The sequence below is a fragment of the Macrobrachium nipponense genome, chromosome 18 (assembly GCF_015104395.2).
Source record: "Macrobrachium nipponense isolate FS-2020 chromosome 18, ASM1510439v2, whole genome shotgun sequence".
In the NCBI taxonomy this organism is placed as follows: domain Eukaryota; kingdom Metazoa; phylum Arthropoda; class Malacostraca; order Decapoda; family Palaemonidae; genus Macrobrachium; species Macrobrachium nipponense.
The window spans coordinates 75,139,728-75,161,101 of NC_087211.1; the positions used below are offsets into that span (position 1 = coordinate 75,139,728).

At 38.9% G+C, this 21,374-nt stretch overlaps 1 protein-coding gene across 29 annotated transcripts in view; it reads left to right on the forward strand.

Moving 5' to 3' along the window:
• Positions 1 to 21,374, forward strand: part of LOC135197193 (longitudinals lacking protein, isoforms A/B/D/L-like) — a 185,139-nt gene that overhangs the window by 62,860 nt on the left and 100,905 nt on the right. The window lies entirely within an intron of this gene.

Sequence of the window (21,374 nt, forward strand, 5' to 3'; positions counted from 1 at the left end):
TAATCAAGATCTGCAATAATAAAATAGTGGAACAATTAACACCATATGTTCACAAACACATTTTGTTTTCAAGAAAAAACCGTCTGTAAACTGCAAAAAATATACTGAAACAGAATAACTGTAATTTAACTAGTGAAGTTTAACGATAAGTAAGACTAAAAAATTTAAGTAAGACTAAAAAATTTAACCAAATTGATCTTAGAGAGGGTTGTTCTTCACTGTTACTAATGTCACCGGTTTGCAGTGGTAAATTTGAGGATGGTCCAGGAATAGGATTCACAAGTGATGACACATCACTAGGACAGACTGTGTGGGATTTTTCATATTACTATATATTGAAGTTAAAATTATTGTTAAATTTTTGTTTCCATGAATAAATATATAGAGCAAATTATCGAGTAATTTTTGACATCAGAAGTCAAATAATCACCATCATGGTAATGTTCAAACTTAATGCTGTACAGACAATTTGTGATCGAAATGTCTATAGACAGAACAGACGTAGATGGCTGTCATTGGCTAACAGGTCACCATGGAAACAAGCCAGCCAATCAGATTTTAACTGTATTCTGTCCAAGAAAAACCATTTTGATCACAAGGCTGACGATGACATAAGTGCATGTGTTTAGAATACAATATGTAGTTTTTAATAGTGTACGTACATACTTTACTGATTAATGAAAATAGAATGAATTCCTTCTCATTACTTTGACAGAAAAATGGTTGGTTGAGACTTTTCAGCAACAAAATAAACTTTTTTTGTTTCAGAAGATATTTACTAATGCTGCATTGACATACCTTCAAAACAAAATTCAACTCTTTAATCATGCTGCATATACAGAATTTGCAATTTTTCTCTCTCTTTCTCTTCCTCTCATGTCATTTGCTATGTAAACACAAGTATTGTTCAGTAACTCAGATTTTGTCTTCTTAATGTTTACCTTTGTCAAGTCTTCCTTTCCTAAAAATAAATCAAAGCATCGTACTGTAGCTACCAGTCAGGCAACAGATAGGTAAAACTGTTAACGCTCGGTGGCTGGCTATGGTACATCCTACCCTTCCAGACAATAGCGTGTCGTAATGACTGTACTACATACTGTGCACAAGTTAAATCAGCTACAAGTTTAATGCATTTTAGTTTAGTAAAGTATAAATACAGAACTGTATATATAAAATAAAAAAGATATAATTAAAGGTTTGTTTTATTTTACCTTTGTTTGGTAAAATGGAAAACAGTATGAACAACTGTGAAGGGATAGTAACATAATAAAATGGAAAACGGTATGCAACATGTGAAGGAATAGTAACTATCTTAAATCATGGACCAACATTATCCATTTTAAATTGGCTGTACCTCTTCAGTGTCCATCTTATCAGATATGATATTGTTATGATACAATAAAGTTTTATGCATACTTACCTGGCAGGTATATATAGCTGTATTTTCTGAAGTCCGACAGAATTTAAAAAAACTTCCGACACACGCAGTGGTCGGCCAGGTGGTTAGTACCCATTCCCGCCGCTGGGAGGCGGTATCAGGAACCATTCCCATTTTCTATTCATAATTTTTATTTCCACTGTCCCCTGAGGGGAGGTGGGTGGGTACTTGAATATATATATATCTGCCAGTTAAGTATGAACAAACTTTATTGTATCATAACAATATCATTTTGCTCATGAAACTTACCTGTCAGAATATATATATAGTTGAACCCCACCGTTGGAGGTGGGAAGGGACAGAATAGAAGGATTTTGGGACACAAATGCATGCAGATGATTTACATCTTGGTTCCACCTGTTAGCATAGCCGACTTCGTGATTACTGACACCCAAGTCTGCTTCTGCTTTACTAGAGTTGCCAGCGAGGTAGAGACCTATAAAGCTGGTGCACTCCAGATGATCTGTCAACGGGGCGTGACCACAATGTGACTAGACCATATTGGACCATACCATGAGGCTAAGAAGTAAAATAAATATATATATAATATTATATATCACCACCTGACCAACCTAGCCAAGTTTAATGTGTGTTAACTAAGGCTTCAGAGTTAAGAAGTCGCCGTTGTCAGCGACTCCACAACTAAATTAAGAGCTCTTCCTAACCATTTTCTACAGGATAGGATGAGTAGTACTTCTTGCCCCCAAGATTGTGTTGGAGACACGTATGGCCCTAGCGAGCAGCAGATCTCATATGCCATCTTCACATCTCGCAGGGAGTGTGAAGTGAACCCAGCGTTGCTTCGCTAAAATATGGTACTCAGGATGTTGCTGAGTGCCATGCTCTGTTGAAATGCTTCCGAGGCCGCGCCCTCACCTCGTGAGCATTCAGATAAAAAGATTTCAAATCTTTGTGCAAACACAATGAAGGAGCATTTTTTTTTTTTTTTTTTTTTTTGAAAGAACTCCTTAACCCTAAAACCAGGGTGTACTTCGATATGGGCAAGTCTGGTCTTTTTCGGACACTGCAGATTGCCCGACTGACTTCGACTTTCTTGATTTTAAGTAGATAAAACTTGAGAGACCTGACAGGGCACAGGACACTCTCTGGCTCCTGCCCACTAACTTGTGCCATCCTTGCTTCCAAGATCCTGGCCCAAGGACAAAAAGGGTTTCCATTCTTAGGCCATAACGAAAGGCTTAGAGAGCACACCTCCTTGTGTTCTCTAAAGCCAAAACTTGTGACGATGGCTTAAAATCTCACTAACCCTCTTTGTCGTATCTAGGGTGGTTAGAAGAAGGCCTTCCTGATCACATACAAGAAGTTAACAGGCAGGAGAGGTTCGAATGCTTTGACATCAAGAACTTCAGACTACGTCTAAGTTCCATATTGAAAGCTTCGATCCGGAAATGCACAGTCTGTACTAAAGTCAGGTGAACGACCAGTCAGACGAATCAAGGACAGCAAGGCTGTACCCTGAAGACCAAAAGGCACTATTCTTAGCTTGAAGGGGGGGGATTTGGGATGAGTCTGGACTGCCTGGGCGATTCAATCTAAGCAAACCTTGGGGGTGTATCAACGCAACCCAACGTCGTCCGCAATCGACTTCGTCAATAAGAAACTCAGGGCTACTATATGTCGCCTGATCTCGCACGAGTGTCTGACTCCGAGAAAACAGGCGAGACAAAAAGTAGATGGTGAGCTAGAATCGAGATTCCACAGACCTCAATGATCGTGAAGGTCTTTGTTGTTTGACAGATGCAAATCTGTCAAACAACATTCTCTGTTGTCTGTTCGCACTGGCAGAATTTTCAAAACTCTCGGCAACCGCTAGACCACTGGTAGTTCAGGTGATCTCCCCCACGTTCCCGTGGCGCTGGTACTTGGAACTATTCCCGTTTTCCTCAGATTTTCTCTGAACCCTGTCTCCTGAGGGGAGGAGGGTGGGAATTTAATTATATATACCTGCCAGGTAAGTATGCATAAAACTTAATGTATCATAACAATATCATTTTTATGCATGACACTTACCTGGCAGGTATATATATAGCTGATTGACACATTTGGAGGTGGGTCACAGACAGCAATATCATCATAATTCAAAAATTAACTAATTTTTTAAATTATTTATTAAGTTCCTTACCTGCTAAGGTAGTACTGACTTCGTAGGTCTGCCTCTTAGCCTGCTAAACCTTAGTAGCTCTCAACTAGGATGTGACCTGTTTGTTGAGAAAGCTAACAACAAGGGTCTGACAACTGGACGTGACCAATTTGTTGACAGGAAACCCTAGCCCTCTCTTACCAGGGGCATTCATGCTAGGATATGTTAGACCACCTGAACCACACACAAAGCTAACGTAACACATTACACTTCACATACTGAAGAGGAAATAACCCTCTCAGACAACCATAAAAAGAACACCACTTAATTAAAATACCTAGCATGTTAGTAATCTATCGAGACGATTCGTACGGACTTTTGCAATCCTGTAACGAACCTCTAGATGATCGTTACATTCTACGCCTGTTGTTATAATAGGCTCTTTCTCGTAAACTCGAGCAGGGACCGAGAGAAGATACTTCTTAAGATATGAGAGAGCTGTGGAATATCAGAGTTGATGTGGACCACTGGTTCCAAAAACTCGTTTCGAGGACTGGAGGGACGACCGAATTGCATTTACTTCTTTCAGATTAAGATCCAGGACATCTGAAACACTATCCAGATGGTCCGGCACCTCCTTTCTATCATGACGCACTGAGAGATGTTCAGAATAATTCCTAGATCTTGAATAATATTTCAGTTTCCCGGTAGTAAAAAACTGTGGTCTGAATTGCAGTCTATTCGGGGAAACAAACTTCTTCAGGAAGGAAATGGTCCCCAGCAAGCTCATCCATTCCTCCCCGAGTATGCTTACTTCCCTAATAAGGCTGCGCTTTGCCTAAGCAGGAGAGCATATAAAAGTGCACTGTTGCGGTAGACTCGTAGTTCTATACCGTGCGGTAACGAGCACCGAAAGGATTAAGAGATAACTCTGTTGAACATAGTAAGGCAAAACTAATGCAACGTTTATTCATTCACGTAAGAAATCCCCTCAATCTTAGGCTAAAGTCCGTGATTGTAGGACAGAGATACAGTTAGTCAGTCAATCCCGCAGGAGAGACGTAACCGCCAGCACAGAGATACGGTTAGTCAGTCTATCCCGCAGGAGAGAGAGACGTAACCTACGGGCATGACCGCGCACGATCTGTTATGGCTCGGTTGGTACTTGGACAGTCAGACACAGCAGCAGCCAGCAGCTTACGAACGTCGTCTCTTAACTTTATGTCTGGGTTGCCAGCTACCCTATTCTACGAAGAAATAGGTCCGTTATTTTTTGAACAAAAAGAGACTCTCAAGCTGGTATATTTAAGCGAAACAGAAAACGCTAAATATATAGATGCGTTTGTGTCGTCAGAACACTACCATACAACGGTAAAAGATAAATCGGAAACTCCTGGAAGGCTGCAGGGAGTGACGATTAAATGTCCTTAAAATAGTAGACAATAGACCTCTCGGTTGCCATCCGAAGAGGTAACTACAGCAAGCGTGTATGATTGAACCAACCAGTAGTAAAATAACGCAAGGCAAAAAAAAATTTTATTATATCACAATAAAGTTTGTTCATACTTACCTGGCAGACATATATATAGCTGAATTCGGAAATACAGCTACATACATATCTGACAGGCAAGTTTCATGAACAAAACTTAGAGAATCGAAGCAGACAGCTCAAGCTTCTTAAGATACTGGACATAAGCGTTCATTGACGTAGTCTACCAGTCTATTTCTTGTACGAGTCTGCGAATGAGGAAGGAGAGCTCTTCCGAACCTTGTCCTTATTCGCTTACGCAATATCAAGTTAATGAGATGTTTGTCAATGAGAACTAACCCATTAACGGTACAGAGAGATCTTTTGTCAATGAGGGGAGACCCACTTACTTGACAAAACGATAGTATATTGTCAATGGGGGAAAGTCACTGAATTGACAAAACGTAATCCAGGAAGTCGAGCCTTTTATTTTTCGCTTCCCGTCTCAAACAAGGAAGGGACAAGAATCCTGTAAAGAGACTGGGCTTACGGTAGCTAGAACGACGATGCTCAATCGGCATGGAAGTCTCGACTAGAAACTAACAAAATCTATCATCTGAAAAACCCTTTCAGATGGTCTAAAAAAGCTTTAAATTTATTGGCAGTATGGCAAAGGAAGTCCTGTCTTGCGCTTTCCTGAAGAGCGTCCTTTTGATGAGTGCCTTTGCAAGAATCCTACTGAACGTTGCCGAAAATCCTGACGTTCAGGACGTCGAGCCTTTACATAACCCGTAACTGTCTTATCTCAAAGTCTTGACTGAGGTAGAGAAAACGAGATCTTCCCTTGAGCTTTCCTTAACTCCATCCACCTTTGCGAAAAGCAATATAATATTGACAGAGACCTCTTGAATTCACGAAACCCGAGGTCTTGCTGGGTTTCGAAGACGAAGTTCTGTTCACTTTCTTGAGGCTCAAATCTTAAACAAGAGCTTGAAGAGTTCAACAGAAACATTCTGGTGCGCGCTCGGCGTCCACTGGCGAGGACGCCGAGCGTCCTGGTGCGCGCTCGGCGTCCACTGGCGAGGACGCTCGGCGTACTGGTGCGCGCTCGGCGGCCACTGGCGAGGACGCTCGGCGTCCACTGGTGAGTGCGTCCATCCGAGCGTCCTGTTCAAGCCGATCGTCCATATAAGCGTGCAGAATAGAGTCACGCTCCTGACAGGCGTCAAAACAAGCGAGAGAAACTGCCTTCTTTTTCCTATTTCTTGGTGGAAAGAAGTACACGTGATCAGGCAACTTTCGCCTTCTTACTTCTCACTGAAACACATAACGAGGGAGAAGGGACGTGAAGCGTCCTCTTCTATAAAGCTTCTTAGAGGGCGCGAGTCCTTCCGAGAGCTCCAACCCTTGTGCGGGGGAGGACGCCTCGGAGGACGAGAAGCAATCCTTCAGGATTCGTGCATGTGCACGCACTTTGGCAGTCTGGGGATTTTCATCAGAAACTGCCGAAGGCACGCCAGATCGGTGGGGTTCCCTGTAACCCTCCTTCGGCTTTCGACATGCCCTCTCCCTTGGTTCTGGGAGTTCGACAGAGGTCTAGACCTAGAGGCGTTATAAGGCCGATCTGACGCACCCTCCACTACACAAGGGGCACTGTCACTGCACTTAGCCATTCACTATTGCTCTCTAAAGCAAGCACTTTCGATTCTAAGTTACGAATCGAAATAGTATAAGAGAAAGGGCAATAACCTCTACAGACACTGTTTTAGGGCCCGAAGGCAACATTACAGGGTTAGGCGTAACAAAAACAGAAGTAGAACTCTTCACAACAATAAAGGAGAGCGATCACCTCTCGCAGACATAGTCATAACCCGTAGGCCATACTACAGCGTTAGGCAAAATAAAGTCTACCGGAAGGTTAGCAGTATCACTACCCTGACTTTCGTAATTGCGTACATACTAAACAAACTTTTTCCTTACGGAATTAGACACGTTTACTGATTAATTGCGTACATACGAATCATACTTTTTCCTTACGGAAATAGACATGTTTACTGATTAATTGCGCCCCCCAAGTGCGGAACTACCTAAGCTTTCGGTAGCCACACCCTATCTTTGCAGACAACACCCTCTGAAACTAGCCTAACTAGATTCAGATATCTCATGCAAAAATGAATCAAATTCAAATCAATTTAAGATAGCGTATGCCTAGCCACAAATCCAAGTAAATAAATTAAAAGACAATTAGGATACTTAGCGGCAAATGAAGTTTCCAAAATCCTAAGCCGAGTACTGACAAAAACAGGTGTTTTCAGTACCGGCGACAGAAAATTTATGAATAGAAAATGGGAATGGTTCCTGATACCCGCCTCCCAGCGGCGGGAATGGGTACTAACCACCTGGCCGACCACTGCGTGTGTCGGAAGTTTTTTTAAATTCTGTCGGACTTCAGAAAAATACAGCTATATATAACCTGCCAGGTAAGTGTCATGCATAAAAATCCAGATTAATGGGGTCTGGTTAACAAGGGTCGACTGTATACAGTAGCATTTTGTACTTCATTTTATAAAATGCCAACGTGAAATGTCACAGTTATAGTTATAGTTTACAGTTCTCGCAGATTATTGTAATTGTACTTTAGTATCAGTAATAACATTTTTTCTGGGATTTTCATCTTTCTTAAACAAACTACTAGGCTATCAGCATAAAAAAACAATAAAAAATCTATTAAAAGAGGTAACTGAAACAAAAATCTTATTTAGACTTTTATTTATGTTTTGAAAACATCTTTGCAAGGAATCAAGTAATGTATCCCTTGAAATATAAATGATCATAACAAATGGAACAATGATTGAACTCTGCACCCAACTTCAAAACTATGATCATGATAAAACCACCACACACTCTCCAAACATGTCAGATTTTTACATCTAATGTTGAGGTAAGTTATTTTTAAAACATGAAGGGAGGCATGGACTCTTCCTCAAATGCAACTCCTTCCACCCTTGCATCAGACATCAACAGATCAGGAGCAGACGATGGAAAATTGATTCCTTCCCCAGCCTGGCCATGTTTGCGCTCCATGTGACGCCTCAGAGTGACCTTCTGGGTGGCACGGGTTTAGGCGTAGGTGGCTTGAGGGCATGAGAATGGCCTGGTACCAGTATGGGTGAGCAGATGGTGCGACAGATTCTGGCGACGATTGCGACCTTGGAAAGCTCTCCCACAAACTGGACACACAGCATCACCATTATTGCAGCCGCTGGCCATTGCCTGCAACAACAAACACAAAAACCCTCACTGCCAAACTGTACATCCTATACAGGAACCTCACCCCAATCCCCAACACAACTATTCAACATAAGAACATCATGAGGATTTAGATGAACCTAGAGTACATAACCTTAAGACACCTTACCATAGTACACTACCCCATGATCACCCCAAAATCAGGTAACAAATTTTAGCTAAATTCCTGGGAATTTACAGATTATAATTTCCTTTGAAAAAAAACTGCATATTTAATCAATATACAGCACTGTTCTCTCTCTACTTGAACGTAACACTGCAACACAAGTCCTTCTTGCAAGAAATTACCTTAATTTCTTAGCACAACTATGTAAAACTTTAAAAAAGTAAAGTTTTCCACAGAAAAATTAAAAAGTGGTGAGAAAGAAGCTAAACAAACTCTCCTAAATCATACAATATCAAATACGTATTATATTCTTCAACCACTATTCTCTGAAAAATCATTTCCTTAACCAAAAGTGACATAACTACAAAAAAGTGGGCTGATCAAAACCTTCAGGAAAATGTGCTGCTTCAGAAACCCTCAGATTTCCTGTATCGCCAACCACAAGGTCTGCAGACGATGACAAATGCCTGACAGGAACAGCATCCTGGATGGGATGACCATGTCTACGCTCCATGTGACGCTTGAGATGGGCTTTCTGTGTTGCGCGGTAGGGGCAATCAGTGCAATGGAAAGGTCGTGTCCCAGTGTGAGTGAGGAGATGGTGGGAAAGATTCTGGCGGCGATTGCGACCCTGGAACGCTTTCCCACAAACAGGACACACAGCTACTTCTACTCCTTCCCCTCCTCTGCCCACCATCATCGCTGCCTGTAACAATGACATATCATGCCTCTCCTCCCCATAACTGTGTAAGGACGACTTAATTCCCATTCATACAGTAAGTGGTAATTAAACCTGGTCATTCTACTTGCAATTAGGTCTAATTTAATATATACAATGCTGTACTAAATGAAGTTATCAAAATTCTTGATATCTCCGACTGATAAGAAAATTCAAGTTTACACAGACACATTGGTACATATACTGTACAGGGTCTCTGTATTTACAGTATAAGTAATGAAATACATATCTACAATACTGTATACAGAAACTAAGCACATACTCATGTAAAAGTTCTTTGTGTAATATACCACCGCCTAGATGGCACTTAAAATATTCTTTAACAAGAAAAAAACTATAGAAATATACGGTAGTATATATTAGCAAAGGAATGCAAAAAAATTAATACAGTATTTTTCTAATTTACTCAAACTACAAAGTAGACGCGAGCGTAACAAGAGATACAGTAACACATATGTACCACTAAGTGTAGAAACACTTTCTCTAAGGCTTATTTTCCGCTGCTAATGGCTGTTGCAATGCTGTAGCATGAGGAGGGGGGGACTGTGAGCTAGGAAGACGAGTGGGACGGTGAGGCTGAGACAAAGACAGACGACCTGAAGGAGAGGTATCATGCCAAACACTGGCCACATCGGTAGCAGAAGAAGTAGCCCTAGCCAAATGGATGCGTTCCAGATGCATCTGGAGGTGGGCCTTGCGCTTGGCACGGTACGGACAGTGAGGACAAGGAAAGGGTGTCTCGCCAGTATGGATACGCATGTGGGTGCTCAAATTCTGGTGGCGATTTCGGCCACGGAAACCTCTCCCACAGACGTAGCACATCACCACCATCACTGCTGCTGCCGATGCCAACCCATCATCACCAACATTGCCCTGTAACACGAACATCACCTAAGCACCTCCCACTCAAGAAAAATTGTCATAGCAACACCATTACCAATTAAACAAACACAATTATCAAAAAGTAATTCTCTACATACATGAAAAAACCATGCCACACTACAACATGCTCATTAGATTAAAGTTGTCTGCTAATTAACCCTGACAATATAAAAACACAACTATTTTTCACCAAACCACTTTACATTTCTGGTATTGAATAAATGAGACATAAGTATTTTTCACCACTTTACATTTCTGGTACTGAACAAATCAGAAGTTGAAACCAAAGGATCTTCCCGTGAATTTCTGCTACGTGGCACTCGGAGGATGACCTATCGATTTAGGTGCCACTGTTGAAGAAGTTGGAAGATTCAAAGAGAGAGTTTCCGGATGTAGCCTTAATATGTGTCCTTTCATGTGAGGCTTTTGCCTGGCTGTGTAATCAGTGAGGACATGCAAATGGCCTCTCCCCTGTGTGAGTCAACATGTGTTGTTGCAGATTCTGTTGGCGATTGCGACCCCGAAATGTCTTACCACATGTGGCACACGTGGCAATCCGCTCCAACCCCCATATCTGCAACAACACAATGCTGCTATGAGTCAAATGGAATTCTCCTGGACTCACTCAGTTATAAAAAAGAACAAAGTAAAATTAAAACCATTAACTTTAGATAACTGTCTTTTATGGCGAATTAGCATAAACTATTGTTAATGTTTAGATTCTGAGCTGTGTCATCAGTTGATATAACTACAGACTGATGATATCTTGGTGTTAAATAATCAAATTCTCCCTATCAGCTGTCTAATGCAAATACATTTCTGAAATTCAAAATTACAAGCATTCCTGTTTAGAAAACTTAATAACAGTAGTATATCCAAGGAAAAAAAAAACCTTTGTAGACTACATAAATGTGGAAATTAAGGCAAAAGATTTGCAAAAAAAAATTTATTTGTCAACTTGTACATCAATGATAATTTCCTTGAATTTTCTGAGTGGTAGCTACTAAATACACTACTTTCATTACTGGCTATACATAGTTCAATATATAATAAAATTTTCAAGTATCAAACAAAAGTATACAACTTTGAAAATACTACTCTCTGATAGCTTAAAATGTATAACATTCATATAATATTCCTAAATACCACTTCCTTCTGAAGAATCAAACCAGTAAGAGAAATAAACTATTTAAAACAGAGCAACTAAGGCTTATTCTTACATCAATCAAACGACAACAAATTATATGAATATATTCACTAACCATAAACATACAGTGAACAGTATGAATATATATGTTCAATACAGAGTATAGATCTGGATAAATTACTACTAGTCGCCTTAGGACAATCCTTTACAAGGTTCAATTGGCTTGATCTGAAACATACAAGCTATAATTTTCTTAAAAACCGTGCTTTGTCCTGACATGCACTTTCAAGTTACTGAGGCGATTTGCACGGTGGGAGCAGTGGGGACAATGAAAAGGCTTCTCTCCTGTATGTGTCATCATGTGATAGTACAGATGCTGTTTCTTGTTTCTGCCACTGAAAACCTTCTGGCACACAGAACACACTACTCCCATGGGAGGCAGGAAACCCCCTGAGGTGAAGGTGGTCGAGCAGGAGGGGGAAGGGGAAGGGAAGTCCTGCCCACCCTGCAAAAGACAAAACACCTCTCAGTTGGAATCATTATCCTTAGTCCTAGCCATTCTCCACTACTTTCCTCTTCATGCCAAAAGTGTGAAACCTTAAAAGGGAATTTTCCATCAAAACAACATAGAATCTCAGTTCTCACAAAAGAATTTACTGTCCATCATCACTCTGAGAGCCTCTAGTCAACAAGCAGACGCCGAAATTCTCTCTATGAAATCTCCGAATGTGCAGCCGTAAATGGTCCCTACGGCTGGTTCTATGCTCACAGAAGGGACACAAATATGGTTTTTCTCCTGTGTGTGTCCTAAGGTGCTGATTGAGATGCTGTTTGCGGTTTCTGCCATGGAAGTCCTTACGGCATACAGGACACATCACGGAGGGTGACCACACTGTCTGGAAAATAAAACAGCCACTCCTCAGGATAACATATTCTTGGTGAACCAGCAAAGATCTAAACACTGCATACAAGTTTCATGAGATATAACGGTGCTAGATAGTACATTCTGATTGTGCCGGGGTTCGTCTACAATTTAATCCTTAACATTTTCAAACTTGCCATACAGAAAAATCCAGTAAAGTCTATTTCTCATCATGAGCTTCTTGTTACCTTCAAAGGCTTCAATTTTTTATTTCTTTTGATATTCTCATAAAGGTCTTTGATGGCATACAAGGGAAGACAGAAGTCTTCTTGCCAGGATACAGAGGTGAGTTAAGAGGGTTAAGGGCTCCCTACTAATTAATGCTTTAAAGCACATGGAGTACCTCTGGCAATATGCTGTATTTAAGTCTTGAGAAAAACAGCACCTCTAAACTTCTGCAATCATTTTTCTCTTGTACTGGGTGACTGACAGAAAATCAGCACTGAAAAGCACTTTAAAATTAGTTATATGATATTTACAGGAATCCATGAGACATCACTTGGCAAAAGCCACAACTGGATGCAAAAATCAGACAGGAAAACTCTTACCGACTTATTGGTGACAATAAGAAACTAGCACCAGTATTTAGAGTTACGAACAAGTCTATACTACACTTTGCCATTGACCATAATGATGGAAAATTCAATACGGATTCAATCAACCCTAAATCCTTGATCTACAAAAATCAATGAAAAAGATTTCAACTATTCACACGTAGTACTGATAAATAACATACGTTACTTACACCGCATATCAAGAAAACATGGTATGTACACGAAAAAAAAAAATAATTAAAAATATATTCTGCATAACCTTTCTCAACCCTTGAACTTGGGTTACAGGAAGGTAAATACCCACAAACTGGAATTCTTGACCCAGAACTTAGCATTAAGCACACAGGCTGAAACTTGAGATTTTCAGTTACGTATACACAATAAGTTCTACAGTTATACTTTTTCCTATGTTTGTACACCTCTTGGAAATGCTTGTTTTGCAATCATTAAAAGAAATAGAAAATTAAACTAATGGGAAATGACAGAATTTTGTGAATGGGTAGGAAAGCAAAATAATTAAAAACTTCACCCATAATCACCAGCAGGCTTCTAGGTAACTGGGTATATTCCTACACCCTGTGTATATCATCAAACTTATTTCCTTAGAGCTATCATATGTAGAATACAACTTTGAAAAAAAAAAATTTTTCTTATAAAAACAGATTACTTTACAGTCGCTATATCCTGCAGTATGGATAGGCTACTGTAGAATAGTAGGTCTGTGGCAAAACAAACAGTACTTCTGGGACAAAAATAACTTTCCTGAGGCAAAACCATCATCTTTACAGTTGCGTAATCCAGCATAGCTACTGACACATGGATTAGGCTATGGTAAAATTATGGCCATGTACCAAAAATTCAGTAACATGATACAGACTAAAAATTAACTAAAAAACCAATGATAAATTTCTTTTTTCTTGGAAAGTGTGCTACAATAAACTTTGTATTTCCTTTTCCTTGGAAAGTGTACTGTAATAAACATGATATTGTTATTGTACAATAATGTTTCATACATACTTACCTGGCAGATATATACTTAGCTATGGACGACGGAGTCTATAGCTAAGTATATATCTGTCAGGGAAGTTGAATGTATGAAAATTGTATTTTTTATCTTTTTGATGAGAAAAAAAAAAGCTCATTGTGAAATCTGGTAGTGGGTAGGTGGGGGAAGGGGTGTCATACAAAACCATCAGGATGTGTTGTAATGCTGCTGTCTTTACCATTCAGATGTATACTATTTATGTAATTTTCATTTGAAGCTTAATTTTTCCTCACCATAAACTAAATTGCCTCAATAACTTAAGATGTTCCTCAAGTTACAAAAGTAATATTCCTTCACAAGAAAGAAGATTGACTGATATAAAGATCTCTGGCATCAGTTGCTCCAAAAAAGAAGCATGAAGATTTTTTAAGCACTTTCTGATTTCAAAACTGACCACTTCAGAAAGGCCAAAAGACAAGTGAACTTGACCCGAAATCTCGTACCCAGATGAATAACAGAAAACCACCCCATTCCCAAAATTTTATAGTATCACCACAACTCCACCCATTACCATCTCCATAATGTATGTTTATCTGTAAACTTTTCCCTTTGCAGGAACTGAATGTGAAACAAGTTCTCTGTACCTGTCTGTTGCCTTCAGTAAGTACTATACTTCCGAGCTGACGACAATCTAGTTAGGCTTTCATCTTTACCCTTTTTCTTTGAATACCTGGGCCTTCCTACAAGGCCTTATTCTTGCTTCTTCCATACCTACTGCTTTTCCAACTATCATTCTTCCCTTTTCATCATTCACTAACTCCATCAGCTAATAAACAACAAGTCACTTTGTGATATGTACCCTCTTTCATATTATGGCGTTCCCTCTGAAATCTGCCATGACTTCCAGCACACAAGTTATACCTTTACAAAATCCACTCCATTTCGCATTGACTATGACTGTTTATTTCGTATGTAGTGTAGGTTGTATTATTACGTATTATTTTATTTCTTTTCTACCTCAGTTACCCTATTTGACCGTGTGGTACTTGTATTGTGGGGTTCCGGATTGCCTCCCTAGGACACCATCACTTTTCTAACTACGTGCGTGACTTCTAATAGCACGCTCTTCTGCATCTAATTTTTCCAAGTTCCTTTTATGCCATCACATTGTATCTTGCAATCCAAGATTTCACATCTCTCTCTACTTTGTCTTTCGTTCAAAACTGTACTAACACATACTAAAAATTCCAAATAAGGTTACTTAAATGCAATTTCAAAGTTGCAATATTTATTTATTTATTTATTTATATCAAAGCTTTTGTATCTATTATAGTATGTAACTACATACGTACATAAATTATTTCCTTTCTTCTTTTTATTGTGGAAGCAAATATGTACAGTATAAAAGAAACACTCCTATGCTATTAAATAATTACCGCACAACAACAAAAAGTGCACACCTGTATATTCAGTACATGCAATTTTGGTTTCACTTCTTTGTGGCATAAACATGCATCCCTTACCAACTCGTCAACAATGATCCAATTGTTCATAATTTTACCTATTTTCTTATAAACGGAGTCCTTTTAATCTAAAATATTATTTATGTCACAGTATTACAGCACTTGAAAATTTATGCATTTTTGCATTTGAATATTATAAAGGGACTGCCTGATCAAAAACTGAAAGATGATAGAACAATACTCATATGAACCAGTGAGGCCAATAGTGCTCTAGATATAAACAATATAAAAAATTCAGTACAAATCAGTGTGGCTTGCAAAGCTTACTGTAGATGAAACTAGCAGTTTTGTTGCATTCCTTCTAAGATCCAAGTTGCACTACTTTGTCTTTTGTTTTTCATCCACTCCCTTTGGTTTCTCCCTATTGACATGTTCAACTATTTCAACTTTACCTTGCACCAATTATTGTATCCTGTTTAAAGAACATACCCTTCTTAACAACAAGCCCATTTGTCTAAAAATTATAAGGCTTTGTTAAACAAAAATAAAGGCAGTCCCCGGTTATCAGCGGACTCTGTTAATGGCGATCCAGTTTTATGCCGCTAGACGTTTTACAGTGCTTGTCTAGCACCATAAAATTGATAATTTATGGCAACACAACAGGCGGAGTTTCAGCTATCAGCGCCATAAGGTGCCAATAATGAGTTATGGCGCCATAACATACCTAACAGAAGTGCCATTAACTGGTTATCGGTGTCATTAACCAAACCTCAGTGCCATAAATCACTGAGTTTTGGTTAATGGCGGTTTTCGCTTATCAGCATCCTGCTGAAAACAGAACACCCTGCTGATAAACGGGGACTGCCTGTAATATCAACCGTGTAAATTAAATGGTCCTCAACAGCTTTCTAAAAATGTTTTAAATATATGTACAATCCTTACTAAATACACCTGTACAGGATTACTTACTGGCTGATAGTGATTAGTGGGAGAACTTTCAAGTTGTGGCATTTACCCCTTTTTTCGAATTAGTAATAACAAAGATTATACAATGCTATTTGTTAAAACAACCACAGTGCAAAACAGACTGCAAGCATCTTTAACCAGTTGAAGAAGCACATAGGGCTACACAGCAAGTTTACTTCAGAGTTAACTGTAAACAAATGAAGAGCAAGGGAGGGAAAAGAAAATAAACTATAATTAAAGCTTCTAATAATAACTGTGCAAACATTAGTTTGCTAGATTTTTAAAATGCAGTATCTGTTCATATAATGTACTGTGCATATAAATTTGTGCACTTCATTACACACGATCTCAAAAGATTCTGTTCAACCCATTAGCAAGGAATGATACACATCCCTTTCTGAAAAGATTGCACTTTTTGTACGTTTAAATCACATGATCTACTTTAAGTCAGAAATTGTATATACTCAAAATCCATAGTGCACAGAAAACATATTTTGTATATATTTTGATGCTTATTGTCAGAATTTAATTAAGGTGGCAGGACAATTGAGCTATATGCAAATGAAATTGTTGTACATTATAACTGAAAGGCGTTGAGTCCCAACTAGAATTTCTGTTCAAGACTAACAATGCAGTCATCACAACAGGATAACTGACATTAGCAATGGTGAAGGTTGAATGCTACATCCTGGCATGCATACACATAAACTACTTGATTTTTCACCCTTAATTTTGAGTTTTTGATGTTCATTTTTCTATTGTCAATTGCTCAAAATTGATATACTGTATATACAACAATATATGCCACACGGGTAAGCATAACCGTGCAAGTAAAAAAACATTTGTCACAACAGAATTACTGTGATTCATCTTCATCAACAATAATCAACAAATCTATAGAAAGATTTTCAGACTGCACTTCCTTTGCATGTCGTGAAGCTATATGTATTTTCATGTTTCCTTTACGATTTGCGCGGTGTGGGCAGTATGGACAACGGAAAGGTTTATGAGAACCATGTGTTAGAATGTGGCACTGGAGATTGTCCTTACGATTTGTTCTGTGGGGGCAGTATGGGCAGCCATAAGGCTTATCCCCCACATGTGTTTGGAGGTGCGTGGCAAGATTTTGCCTTCTGTTGCTTCCGGAGAACACCTTGCTGCAAACATGACACGTCAGAGGTGCATCATCATCATCATCATCTTCTTCCACCCCCTGCAACAAGAGAACGACCTTTTCTTAGCGCTCCGTATCGTTCTGTAACTTTTATGTAAACAGAAGTATTTCCTGTCTAGTTATATTTCTGTAAATGCTCTGCATCCATGCAGAGCGGCCTTTCAATTGAAGAGCCACAGTCACTTGCAAGAAGGAAAAACCTGAGAATTCTTTTACCAAACTTCTCTCTGAGATACTTCATCAAAACCAGTAAGGTGCCACTGATTCTTTACACTACATGCTAAGGAAAGATTTGAAAGTTACAGAGTCTTGACCCTCATTCTCTTCACTGGTGGGTTCAAATGAAGGCACTGCTGCCGACTGTCCATAATTTTGGGCGTCTGCGACTTCTGATGACAAAGCACCAGCATGTAGGCTGTGATTGATACTGTGTCTTGCACGAATGTGTATTTTCATGTTATCACTACGATTTGCACGATGAGGGCAATAAGGGCACTGGTACGGTTTATGAGAGGTGTGGGTGATCATGTGATACTGAAGATTTTGTCGTTTATTCCTACCGGTGATAACCTTACCACAAACAAGACACGAGACAGCTTCACCACTGCCTCTCGCCACGCCTACACCACTAGCCTGGAAAGACATGGCATTGCGTCAGGCCCTACCCATAAAACCTGAGGTTAATAATATCAGTAATGTAATGCATATTTAATAACAGCATACAGTTCACAACCAAACAACAAGAGATCTATTCAATATTTGCTCATAGGCATTTAAACACTGCTATCCTCAAAAAAAAAAAAAAAAAAAAAGTGAACAAGTCTCCCTTACCTAAACACACAAAAACCATTACAGAGCTTACGTTCACTATATGCATTCCTAATTTTTTTATTTTTAATTAATAAAAAATAAGAAATAAAAGGCTAACATCTACAGGATAAGTATGGTGACAGACACACAAACTGTCAAGCTGCTACCAGTGTCCCCTTCTAGAAAGATACCTCTAAATAAGCATATCAAATAGCATTGTGCAGTTTGTCTACATCCTAAACCAATTTCCTGCATACTGATCCTTAAACATTTTGGGTAAGTACAAAAAATGAGAGAGAGAGAGAGAGAGAGAGAGAGAGAGAGAGAGAGAGAGAGAGAGAGAGAGAGAGAGAGAGAGAGAGAGAGAGAGAGAGAGAGAGAGAGCAATCCCTTGAATAATATGCTAGGTTCAAAACCAACATGATATTGTTGGCTTTTCTCTTTATTCTCACAGTAAAATAAGCTTGCAAATGAATATGTATATTAACAAAGAGCTTGACCTCAAAAACTTTTCTTCAGCCTATCCATTTGACCCAAGCACCCCTGCTTTTTCTACCTTTTTAACCGTTCATTTCTTCCTTTGGTCTCCTTCAACCTTGTTCAGTTTCTTTCGTTTTTGGTTCTGCTCCAAATTTTCTCCTCATTTACTAACAACTTTTTAGGGAGTCAAAATGAGACACTGCTCTCAATAACATACTTTATTACACACAGCACCCAATAATTTACTAGGTATTCTAAGCTAACGCAGCTGCAAAGAATCTTGAGTCTAATGTTTCCCAAAAGTATTCAAGACAGGACTATAAGAAAACTTACAACTGATTCTGTTAATGAAACTACAGGCAGTACCCGGTTATTAGCGGACTCGGTTATCGGCGATCTGGTTTTATGGCACTTAATAAGGCCTTATGGCGCACCATAAGGATGCTTATGGCACGCCATAAGGGTGCTTATGGCACAGATAACCATTAAGTGCCATTATGGCACCATTGATTACTGAGTTTCAGTTAATGGCGGAAGTGGAACCCCTGCCAACCGGGGACTGCCTGTATGTTGGAGAAATACATTGTCCTCATATATGTAAAAATAAGAAGAAAAAAAAATAGAAAAGAGAAAAAAAAGTGCATTCGTCAACAAAAACTTCTCATAAATTTAGAGTAACATGAAACCTTTAAATTGAGCATGGGAATTACAAGGAGGAGGAGCCAGTCTACAAGACATATTCAAGAGGCCCTTTGTGATTATAAATTTCTGTATGCTTTGTAATTCTAGCTGGAGTATTGTGGCATAAACATTAAAATGACCCACAACCTGAACTGAACCAATGCTGTCTACAACAAAAACTATACGTACTACTCAATTTTTCAGCTAACTTCAAGAAACTTTCACAATCAGCATCACTATCATTATATATTATTATTATCATTATTTATTATGATTGACCTCCAATGAAATGTGAAATTCTGCCACTTATGTCTTCCCAGTTTTATTTTCCATAAATCTCCACTCATCTCCTGGTTCACTTCTCAGAGTTCCCATTTAAGATCTGGGTCTTCCAACTTTTCTGATGCCCACAAGAGCCAAGCAGATACTGTCCCATAATATTCCCCCAGGAATTATGCAAAAGACATTTCCACGCCATTTTCAACCTTCTCATTATTACCAAAATTCCCATAGGCTTAACCCCACCCCAAGAGTTAAAACTCTTCAACTATAACTATTCTAGGAGTTTAATCAGGAAAACAGATCCTGAAAACAGAATGGATTTTTAAATGAATGGTGGAGTGGAAAGTGTACCAAGACAAAATGAAAGACAAAAGGAACAAAAGAAAATTCATTTGCAGAGATTAATCTAGCAGTAGTCATATTGAAACTCTGATAGCAATGATCAAACAAAGATATTTTAAGCTATGTTATACATACTACTATATGTAAAATGATAATGACAAAGTAGAAAAATTTATATTGGTAATAGCAATAACACTGACCAATAGAGGTACATTGGGTTAATTCATACAATGCTAAAAGCCTTTGGGCCAGGGTTTATATCACTGATTTGATCAAGTGATTTTTTTTTTCCATGACAAAATATTAAGAGATTTGTACTGAACGACATGAATGAGGATACAAAAATAACTGAAAGTTTACTGAACCTTTATTCCAGTGTAAAATACAATACTGTACAGGCAACTATTACCTATAGGTTTCTAACAGCAATACCGTCAGTATTCAGTTATCATCATCATTTATATAAAGTCTGGTGTTAGGAAGCTGTTGTGACAAGTGAGCATGAACTGTGAGGATGTGCCTTCTGACAGTAGGTCGATGATTGCTACGATATGGGCAGTAAGGGCACAGATGTGGGTCGTTCTCCAGTGTGTGTCAAGATGTGCTGCTTCAAGTTGTGCTTCCTTGACCGGCCACCAAACTCCTTTCCACACAAGCCGCACTGCACAACCTTCTCATCGGAAGAGGCACTCTGTAAAGCAAGCACACACAGCCCTCAGCTCCTTTTCCCATTCAAAAACAAAGAACTCTACACATCCTCTGTACTGGGCACATCACTACTCAAATAAAGGCAACCAATATAAATCTCAGAAGTATACTAGTTGCCATTCATATGGAGAAAGTCCAAGACAAGATGCACAGTTATTAAAAAAAAATTTTTTTTTACTCAAGTCTCATCAATGATAACAGTGATTTAAAGCATAAAGTTCAGATAAAGAAAAGTGCAGTCTTGTTGAATGATTTAAATAAAATGCCATTATTCAGAAACGTAAATAGATTATAACGAAACAAATACAAATCAAGCTTTGGTTGCATTCTTTGAAGTATTTGATTTACTATAAGTACAAAAAATACACAATGAATCCAAATACTACTACTGGATGGTAACAATTATGCTTTATGCAATAACCTAACATCTTAAGCTAAATCTCATCTCAATGATAATATCATGAGTGGGCCAAAATAACAACTGTGAAGACAGCATGGCTCAGTTCATTGACTCTTTCCCACCAACACAAAAACTGGATTTCCTTCAAGCTCATGTTACCAGAATTCCAAGAGACTTCCTTTCAGGGGATATGTTAGTCGCATCCTGTGAGGTTAGGGCCCAATTTTCCTTACCCTCTTTTACGCTTGGATTTGATAGGGGAACTGGATTGGCGGTTCTATTATTATTCTCACAAAAATTCACCATAATATTCAAGCCAAAAGCACATATCCAATAAAACTTTCAAAAGCTTCCACAGTGTAAACTGAAGTCGCAAGAACAATGATGCTTGATTTCCGACACCACCACAGAACAAAC